The 10,405-nt window shown below is 45.9% G+C and overlaps 1 protein-coding gene across 1 annotated transcript in view; it reads left to right on the top strand.

The window, feature by feature from the left end:
- Positions 1-6: 6 nt before the first annotated feature.
- The window catches only part of ADAMTS2 (ADAM metallopeptidase with thrombospondin type 1 motif 2), a 236,069-nt gene continuing 225,670 nt past the window's right edge, over positions 7-10,405 (top strand). Inside the window, exon 1 of the mRNA XM_019535184.1 lies at positions 7-105. The gene's annotated coding sequence lies outside the window, so the exon portion shown is untranslated. The remainder of the gene's footprint in view (positions 106-10,405) is intronic.

Here is a 10,405-nt window from a genome sequence, read left to right as displayed (position 1 = left end):
GCGGGCGCGGCGCGCCTGGAGCCGCTCTCCGCCGCCTGCCTCTACGTGGGGGACGTCGCGGACCTGCCCAACGCCTCGGTGGCCATCAGCAACTGCGACGGGCTGGTAAGGGCCCCCTCCCCTCCCCGCCTGCCCTCGCCCCGGCCCCGGCCCCGGCCCCGCGGGGACGCCTCCGGGGAACTTCTCCTCCAGCCCCAGCTGCGCTGGCCGGCTTCGGGGGTGCCGTCCCCTGGGGTCTGGGACGCCGCCGGTCTGGGGCCGCATTCCGCCGGGGCTCAAACTGCTGTTACGGGTTTCAACTACTTTCTGAGCGCTTAAACCCGCAGCGTACGTGTCACGTCTGTCCCGAGTTAACAGGGCAAACTTTGTTCGGGGGCTGTCGCTTTGGAAGCGAGCTGCAGCGCTGTATGCTTAACCGCTTCTCGTCCTTTCAGGTTTCACATTGTTGCGCTAATTTAATGCCCGCAGATTTCCATGCTCTGCTTAAACGGCAGCCGAGTTTAAGCAGAGCGCTGGTTTGAGTCCGCTGTGGTCCTTTTTCGTTCAGTCATGGAAAGCTGTTCGCTCCAGCACCGGAGAGCTGGTATGCCTGAACCCTGTAAAAGTGGATGAGACGGTTTCTCTCTGTCCCCGTTTTCCTTATTGGCACTCCTGTGATGTCCTCTCTGCTCACCCTCTGCATGTTCTTACTTCAGCAGTGGGTTTGCATTAGTGTCGATGTGCACAAAAGTTCCTCCAAGAACACTGCTGTCTAGCGTAGTTTCGATTCGGTCACAGCCCACTTCCCAGCCTCTCGCTGAAGGTGGGAGAAATGTTGCCAGTCCTGTACCTAGCACAGATTATTCCGATTAAGGCATAATTGCAGCTGTTTGGGGCAGCGCTCGGGGTAGGGGAAGCAGTGGAGCCAGGACCCAGCTGTGTGGGAGGGGAGGGGGAAATCCTGGATGACTTCTTGCCTCTTGTGCGGATGCGGGCTCGGGATGCCCGGGTGACTTGATTCTCTACCCTTGCCTGCCTGCAAGCGTGCGATCGACCATGATGTGGCTATTACCGTTTTAAAAAGCAAATCCAGTTGGACTGTCAGCATCTGTTTAATGAGAACAAAAGATTAGGGGTCTGAATCTCTGTGGCCTTGTGCTGTCATTTGATGTCTGGGCCAAATGGGTTTAAGAGTACCGCTGCTTGTACAGGAGCAAACACCTCCGCACGGTTCAGGAGAGTGGAGCATCAGACCCAGCCTTTTCTGAGGGATCAGCAAAGCTGATCTTCACAAAGTCCTTTATTTGGATAGCTGCGAGATGGACAGAAACCGACAGGAGTTGCTCAAACTCTTCCCGGTTGTGAAGCCCTGTCAGACAGTGAAGATAAGTTTAACAGCACTGCATTAAGGTCTGGGACAGACATTGCATAAACCAGTTTGGGCAAAATCAGTTAAGTCTGATCGACTACATGCAACCAGGTTTATCTCAAACCGGTTTCAGCCATTCTCAAAGTGGTTCATGCGCACTGAGCAGCTGTTCTGTCACAGGTTTAAACAAGTTTCTGATCGCTTGAACCGGTTACTGTGTAATGTCTGTCCCTAGCCTAAGTGTGCCTGGCTTCTGTCGAATATGTCAGTTATGTGTATGAGCATCAGCATTAAGGAATTAGTTTAGTTTTATTCTTATTTGAAGTCTTAACGCCGAGAGCCTCTGTATACGTCGATATTCCACGGCATCTACTCTCGGCTGCTTGTTACGCTTATTCATCTGGGCCTGTTCCTGCAAACACACGTGCACTTACTATCGAGCGTGCGAATAGCATGAGGGATTAGCTCGTAGTCAGTACAGGAAAGAATGAATAATAGTAACTTAAGCTTTAGCCAGATAAGCTTCAGCCAAGAGCAAGTAGAACGAGGATCCAGGCCCCATTAAAGCCAACGGAAAGACCTGTGTTTACTTCTTGTGGGTCATTAGTTATTCATGAAATAAATTTCTTAATTACTGGAGTAGGATGTTTAGTAAGGTTTTCAGCTGGGCGTTGGCGGCTCTTTTAGTCTTGTCTGGTCTCTTCCTGTGCAGCGCTCTTGCTTTTGAGGACTTCGGATGTTTAGTACTAACTCCCTGGGTTTGCTGCATAGGTAAGTAGTGTGTGTGAGGGGCTGGGGTGGATATGCAGGTGCATCCTTTTGGACCTAACGCTTGGTTTACGGTGGCCTGTCGCCGCGAAGGACTAGGCTGGATGCCCTGTGTTCCTCAGTGAGGCAAACATCACTTGGGAGGTGAACAGGGCTTCTCCCCATCTCTGCGTACTCTGGGCTGTTTCTTCTGCGTCCTCTCCGCTGTTTAGTCTTGTCAGGTTTTCCTCTCGGAGTATGTTGTTTGTTAGGGTGTAGTCCTTCAGTTGGCCCCATCTCACATTCCTCTTGCTGCTCTGTGGCTTATCTGCCATAGCAGATTCTCCAGCTTCATTTTTAATGCATGTCCCAGATCTTTTCACTTTTTCATTTTTATTTTTTTTTAAAGCTGGAGATCAGGAGCTCTTGACTCCTTGGGCAGCTATTCACATTTGTTATACAGGCATACCATCTCCTACCTATCATGTTCTTTCGGCACTTGCTTTTGGAGGCATTTAGACATTTCTGCCTGCCCCGGTGGATTTCTGGTTTTTGTATCCAGATGTTGAGGTGAAGATCGGTAGTCTAGTCTTCAAGCTGTAGATTTGCGTTGGCTGTATCTTGTTCAGCCTGGTGGATGCAGCTCCTGCCTTGCCACTTTTGACATTTCTTTCTTTCTGGATACTCCCTTTGGCACTCAGGTTTCTGCCCAGGGTCTTATTTTCCAGTTATTCTTTTGAGAAGCTTTTCTGGGGCTGTGGGTTTTGCTAGAATGCAGAGTGGTTAGAACTGGTTGCAATGGCATCACTGCTGCATTCTACACCGTGGATGGTTTTGGTTTGCTGTCTTCTTCTTTTCTTTTTCTTTCTTCCTTTTTTTTAAAGAAACCCCTCTCATTCATGGTAACTCTCGGGAAGAGAGTGAAATGAGTATTCAGAAATGCATATCATTTTCATGCAGAACTGAGGATCCTGTCACAGCCTTCTGGAGTAGACACTAACAACAAAACCAGTTTCACTTAGCACTGGCTTAAAAAAAAGCAGAAACAGATGAACTCGGACATCCAAATTATGCAAGTTGGACTTCTTTTTTGTATTGCTGAATTGGGCCCTTAGAGATCACTGGCAAGTTGGAGCTAATTAAGTAGCTTTCCTGATCAGCCTCCTTTAGAGTCCTGAATGTGGTGGTGGTGGTGGTGATTATTTTCATTATCATCATTTTTAACCGTGTAAAGGAAATATTGCAACTCAGTTCATTAAAAAGAAAAGATTGGGTTCTTGGCTAGGGTGTCAAATGTCTTTGTCAGCCAAGTGGCACCCAGCGTGGGCTTTTCCCTGGGTATGCTCTGAATTCATTTCCGCATCCTGGTTCTTCACTCCGACAGCACAGATGGAAGAGGCAAGGGCAGCTTTCTGTTGCCTTGGTGCTTGCGCCATCCCAAGGCTGTTTGAAGTTCAGCTTCAGTGCAAGAGTAGAGGCAGCTCTAACACACTCAGCAGCCTCAGGCCTCCAGCGATCATTGCAGAAGACCCTGTACGCTGGTGACATCTCTTGTCCGTGGTATGCCCTGTACATTAGGGGCACCAGCAGAGGACATTTTAGGACCATACAGCCCTTGTCCTGTGGATATTCTGTGGTGGGCAAGCCGTTGCCTTTATCCAATCCTCCACTGTATGAAGTGGAAAAGGCAATAAAGAATTAGGTCTCACTTGACTCCCCTTGGAAAGGCCAAGTTTGCCTTCCTCTGTGGTGTTTGGGCCCTGACAGACTTTGGGGTATCTCTCTGAAAGGCCAGTGTTTCTGCAGTGCATCACTTCATGGCAGCACAGCTCCCAACCAGGCATAATAACCATCCCAAGCGTCCTTCCTGTCCAGAGGGTTTTCAGTGAATGGTGGGTGAGCAGGGGAAAGTTGGGGTATGTCCACACTGATGTTTATGGTCAGAGCTGCAGGTTGCCCCAATTAATTCAAGGCACAGTAGTTGTCCTGCCCCATCTATATCTTACCTGTCGCCTACACCAGTGTTTCTCAACCAGTGGGACATGTCCCACCGGTGGGACCCGAAGGCCATGTAGGTGGGACTTCAGCTCATTGCCTGATTGAAAAAAATCAGTTGTTTGCACTTCAAATAGATGAATCAATAGATATCTTGAACAGTGTAATTTTGTGGGGTTTTGTTTTTATCATGGTGGGGGTTCCAGGGTTTTTTGACAAAATGGTTGGTGGGATGTAAGGTGCAAAAGGTTGAGAACCACTGGCCTACACCAAGGCATTTTCCCTGTTCCCTTCTAGGAATCAATCTGTGAATTACTTGCCTCTTCTTTTGTGCTACCCTAATTACAGGAAATGGGGTGCAGAAGGGCTGGAAGTCTTGCATAGGGAATTACGGGGATAGCACTGACAGACTTCCCATGCTTGCAGCCTGCAGCATCTAGGTAAGTACCAAACATGCTGGAGGGAGAGGTGACTGGGCAGGTAAGGTTTGGCCTCACACCTCTGAAGTTTAGCTGAGACTTTGTGGGAGGGCTTGATAGTTGGTAGGGGCTGAGCTTGCGGGTTTTCACTAAGCTTTGGCCCTTAGGGTGGCCAAAAGGTTATCCCTAACTGTTAATATAGACATAATATTATTGTGGATGGAACAGAATTAACACATGCAGGATGTCCCCATGTCTGCCCAATGCCCAGTGACTGCCTGTGATAATGAAGAGAGGGGGAGAGCCTGCCACGAAGCTAGAACTTTCCATTTCCGTGGATTCCAGATTTGCTACTTGTGGAAATATAGCGGGGAAAAGTTTTGGCCCATGTCAGTAACAGTGCTGATGGCAGCTGTGAAAGTCTTCTGTACCACTTATATGGTGAAAATATTGTTGGCTGCAGAATTGTCAGTGTTGTTAACTGACTATACCCCACCCTCTATGTAATATATCCCCAAGCCCACAGGCAATTGGCTAGATAGAATATGCACTTAAACATGAACAGATGTGTAGAGATGAACACAGTACGAGCACATACGACTCTGATATGGACAATCAAAATGAAAAACATACAAGATTTTGTTGTGCAGATTGCAACTCAGGGTTATGTTTTAGGTGTCAGGCAATTAAGCGGTGCCGTAGCAAGGGCGGGGTTGAGCGGGACGACCGCCCTGGGTGCCGAAGTGAAAGGGTGCCAGCGGGGGTGGGGCGTGGGATGGATCTGTGAGCAGCTTGTTTGGGAGGGTGCGGGGACGGAGGGAGGGCAGCTCCCACTGCTGTGTGCACTCCTGGGCAAGCATGGGGGGGACGTGTGCCTCCTGGATGTGTGTGCAGGGCGAGGGCAGGCTGGTGCTGCGGGCTTTCCCCAGGCACCAAACTTCCTTGCTACAGCACTACAATTAAGACTCTAGTCAGTACCCAAATTTCTTAGGGTAGTTACCATTTATTTTCTCTTAATTTGGAGTTGAGCAAAACCTTAAACATTTTAATTTCTCAGTTGAAGGCTCAATGCCACTGAAAAAGGCCCAGTGGTGAATCCTGAGTGGCAAAATTGAGTGTGTTGATTTGTTCCATATCTCTGACATTAATAAAAGTTTGAAATGCAATTTGGAGGACTGATGTCCTCTTCTTCCCCCCACCTCTTTTTTTTTTGTAGAGTAGTATTTAGATGGGGACAGATATTAACACCTATCTGTACTGTTCACTGATGTGCTGACCTGCAGGAAGGAGGAGGGCATATGGTTTGGAGGGAAGGCTTGAGAGGGATGAATCCCAGCCCAGCGAGGGTTACTTTCTTAGCTGCTGTAAATCCGTATAGCTCTATTAAAGATAATAAAGGAATCCCAGTTTGCATAGCAGAGGATATTGCCCCAAACATTTTGCCTCATCAGTGTAATTCTCTTCCTCTTTGTGTTTTTTTTTTTTAAATTAAATTATCAGCTGTCCAGCAAGTCTGTGGTGCTGCCATTGAAATGGAAACTTATTGCAAATGGAGGCATGACAAGTAAGCTTTTGAAAGATTCTGTGATTTCATCCTTTTTCTACATACTTCAAGTCTGTGCATTCTTCATAGAGTGCCCTACTCATGTGAGCACTTGACATTAGCGGTTCTATTTGTGTGAGTAAAATTAGCAGGCTTTGCTCCTTGGTGCTTCAGAGCGTGTTGTATGCTATAATAACTCTCACAACATTTTTGAGAAGAACCTATTGACTGGCTGTTTGCCCAGATGCTAATTCCTCTAAAAATGCCTTGTACAGAACACCGCTATTTAAACTCCTTTCTTCCTTAATAGCAGTAGTGACCACAGCTCAGGGCCCAGCTTCATGAGTTAATGATGATCCACATTTGCCCAGGCAGTCATTAATCTTTAGGAAGTAGCTTGTTCTTTGATTGTTATTCCTTAAGTGCCTGTTTGTCAAATATTCTAACAGGAGAGATTTTTTGTTATACAGCACTTGTGAATATCTTAATGTTGTTTAGAAATCTAGTAATTAAATGTTCATAGTTTTTGCCATCTCTGTTTGAAAGTGTTTAGGTTCATAGGCCTAAATTCAGGAAGGTACCTTTGCACATGGTGAAATCCATCATTGCGCAGGACGATCCTGTTTAACTTTATGCAGGTAGCTGAGTACCCCTGTATCTATTGCTGCCCTGAATTGGGGCCTCTGGGCACTTGTACATGGTAATGGCATCACGTGTACATGTGACGAAAATGTCACTTTGTGTGGCTTAATGGCATCACATAGTATACGTGCAAAAATGTTGAGGGTTTTAAATGAGTTTGCATCATTGCAAACTAAACTACATCCCAATGTAGTTTAGTTTGCAATGTTACAAACGCAATGATGCAGCTGTCAGCTTGCCCCCCCGGCTGCGGGAGAGGCGAGCAAGGGCCTCACTGGGGCAGTGCGGAAAGGTGGCAGGAGGGCAGCTGAATTTGCTGGTGGCCATAGGAGGTGACAGGGACAGTGCATGGTGCTCTGGAAGCCCAGGTGGGCGCGGGGAAGCGTTGGATCAGGCGCCTCCAAGCTGGGGCAGCACCCGGCCAGCTACCTGCCCACCCAGGCTTCCAGAGCCCCGTGCGCTGTTTCCACTGCCTTCTTCAGCCGCCAGCAAACCCAGCTGCCCTCCTGCCATCTCTGCACTGCCCAAGGAGCAAGCCAGAGCATTCCCAGGTGCCCTGATGGCTGCAGGAGCCTGCTGAAGGCAGAAGAGGTAAGGGACCCAATCCCTTTTTTTTTTTTTTTTTTTTGGCAAAGCCTGCTTGCCAGTCCTTCCCTCCATGGTGGCAGCAATCGAGCCAGGTGTTGTGTCCGAGCTGGGGAGCCCCAAGGGCACCACCACTGCAGAGGGAAGGACTGGGGCCAGCTGCAGGCTCAGGGGCTGTTCAGCCTGCTAGCGGCTTGCCTTTTGGCTGTGGGCAGGCTCTGGCTCTGCAAAAAAAAAAAAAAAAAGGGGGGGGGATTGGGCCCCTTGCTGTAACGTGATAGAAAAATTGAAATGGTGGGCTTTACTTAAAAACCCACCGTTTCAATTTAGGGGGCATAAAATAAAACTCTGAGAACTAAGGTCCCAGGGCCTATTGAAGTTGAAAAATCTTGTTTTTCTAGTGAGTTTTCCTCAGGTCCATAATACCTGTGTGGGGTTTTTATGCAGGTTACTGTGTAAACTACTCACCCTTCATTTAAAATGTATTCTGATTTTCTTTGGTTTAGTTTCAGTTCTGGTTTCACTTTTGAGATCTATATTTAAAAAAACCCTGAACATTTCAGACAAGCCCCCCTTTTGTTTCTCAAATAGTTTGATGCATATGTGTTGGCAAAGACTCTTGTAGCTCTAATCAACAATTTTAATCAACATTTGCCTGCATGAGTGGGTTTCAGATTAATTGTTTATTGTGAATGCAACTGTTTTTACTGTTTAAGCGTCTGTCTGGCGCACACATAACTTATCTTAATGAAGTAAAGTTGTTTGTTTGTATAAATGGCCAACAAATCACTCTGCAATGAATATAATATATGAAAGCAAACAAATGTTTATGTAACTTTTATCACTTGCTTCCATATGAATTTCCAGTTTGGTTTTGTTTGTATTTTATTCGTCCTTTGGAATATACTAGTTTGTGAAGTATCAAGCCAAGCCACCGCAGTATTGTCGCCATAGCTAGTCCTGCCTTATACATGATAGTTAAAGCAGATATTTACTACTAATAATTCCTATGGTTCTGTTGTTTGCAGTACTAACTTTATAATATTTCTTTATAATTGGGTTGTAAACATTTACAACAGACTGAAATCTGGCATGTAGCATCTTGCATCTTAGGAACATTTTCCCAGCTAAATCAAAAGAAAAAGTGCCTCTCCATGGCATAGAGGGAAATAAAAAAGGAGAGGGGGAGAGAAAATGTGGTCTTTTTGCTTCTCAGTAGATGACAATCCAATCCAATCCAGACTGCAGTTACAATAGGAGGGGGAAAGTAAACACTTGGTAAACAAACCTCCCTGACTGTCTCGTCAGGCCCTGATCCTGCAGACGCTTCAATATGAACTTAACTTGGTCAAGTTAACTGACAGGCCAGGCTATTCAGTATGCTTAAAGCTTAAGCATATGTTCAAATGGTTGCAGAATCAGAGGCCCTATTACATTCTGAAACCTCAGTCCTGAAAAACCCATGCATGTGCTTAACTTGAAGCACATAACTGACCATAGTGTACTTGAATGCTTAAAAGTCAAACATATGTACTGTATATATTTTTGTAAGACAAGAGTCCCTTTAGTTTTCTACTGTCTGTGTGTGTGGCCAGCATTAGCCTGGTTAAACAGCCATTCCCTCCATACTGTAAATGCTGAGGCTTCTCCTTTTATAAAATATTGCTTGACAGAGAGAGTACCTAATAAGTATGCTTAAATCTCTGACTAGTGTAAATTGTCCTCTGTGTGCTTTCGCTGGAAAGAAAATCTCCCATCGGTGCTGTACTGTATTTTTATTTGTGTATTTTGTACACAAATCTTCTACTTTTCATCTGAAAATGGAATAAGTAATTTCCTACATCAGACAGGTGGATACCATCTGGACAGAATATCCTCAGGCAATCAAAGCTGATATCTTTGTGCTGTGTTGTAAGCCTTTGGATAAAAGATAGGTACTTCCTTATGTTGTATTTGACCTTGTGTTGCACTCTTCTTATTGTTATAGTATCTCAGATGTATTCCTCTCTCTGACCACACAAGAACTAATTTTCCAGCCGGAGCGTAAACCTGTGTCCACCCAAGAAAATGTGCCTGGTGGCTCCTACTTCCCACCTTGAAAGATCCAAATATTGTAGTTATGCAATAGTAGTTATACAAGGTCATAATTATCTCCGTGGACAAGTAGAACATCTATTTTAGGAAACCTGTCCCTCTTTAGATCCTAGAGTGCGTCCCTAGTATAATGCTACTAGCTTGCAATAAATGTATTGCATATCTGTAGTGTAGTTTGCAAGATGCTTCATAAAGGTTTTCCAGGATTCTCTGAGGACTAAGCACTACCAACCCCTGCGACCGGGGAGACCTCCTCTCACTTTTCACTGTTCATTTTTTGAGAATTGCTATTGATACAGCAGGTTGAGAGAGATTTACTCATGTCAACAGCCCCAGCCTCTGCAGAGGGGATCATTTTCTCCAGTGATCACACTAGTATTTTATCTGACCTATTTATGAACACTTTTTATTAATAGTGATGGCTACCTCTGTAGGCAAGTAATCTCATTGCCTGATTGCTTATTCAGCTCCGAGACTTCTCGTATCAACCGTGATTAGCTAAAACAAAGACGTGGAAACCGCTCCCACTCATCTTATTAGATTCAGAGACACACAATTCTATACTACTATAACTTCTCCTAACAGCTCTCTAAAATTTGCAGTCTTTTTATTCCACCTTCTCCTTTATTGTCCCTTGCTCCAAGGTCTCAGTAAGCTCCTTCAATGTCTCTCCATGTTAGCTAGTAAAATCCTACCTCTGTTTGGAATTCATCTTGGTTTTCAGTGACCTCAGCACAGAGTGTTTTCTCATGTAACTGTCTGTAATGAAAGGCCTAACTTTTGTACAGTATTTTAAGTGTTGGTTCCCTGCACTATAACAACACGTTGCCTTCCAGTGTTTTAAGAACCTGTCTATAGATAAGTGTCTCAAAGGGCAACACCTTTCAGGGGTGATCTGATGGCCACCTGTAAGTTTATCAGGGGTGCCCACCAGGACCTGGGGGAACGTCTGTTCACCAGAGCGCCCCAAGGGATGACGAGGTCGAACGGTCACAAACTCCTGCAAGACCGTTTCAGGCTGGACATAAGGAA

This window comes from Crocodylus porosus, unplaced genomic scaffold (genome assembly GCF_001723895.1).
Source record: "Crocodylus porosus isolate Cpor-Errol unplaced genomic scaffold, CroPor_comp1, whole genome shotgun sequence".
Classification (NCBI taxonomy): Eukaryota; Metazoa; Chordata; order Crocodylia; family Crocodylidae; genus Crocodylus; species Crocodylus porosus.
This window is presented reverse-complemented; position numbering and strand designations above follow the sequence as displayed.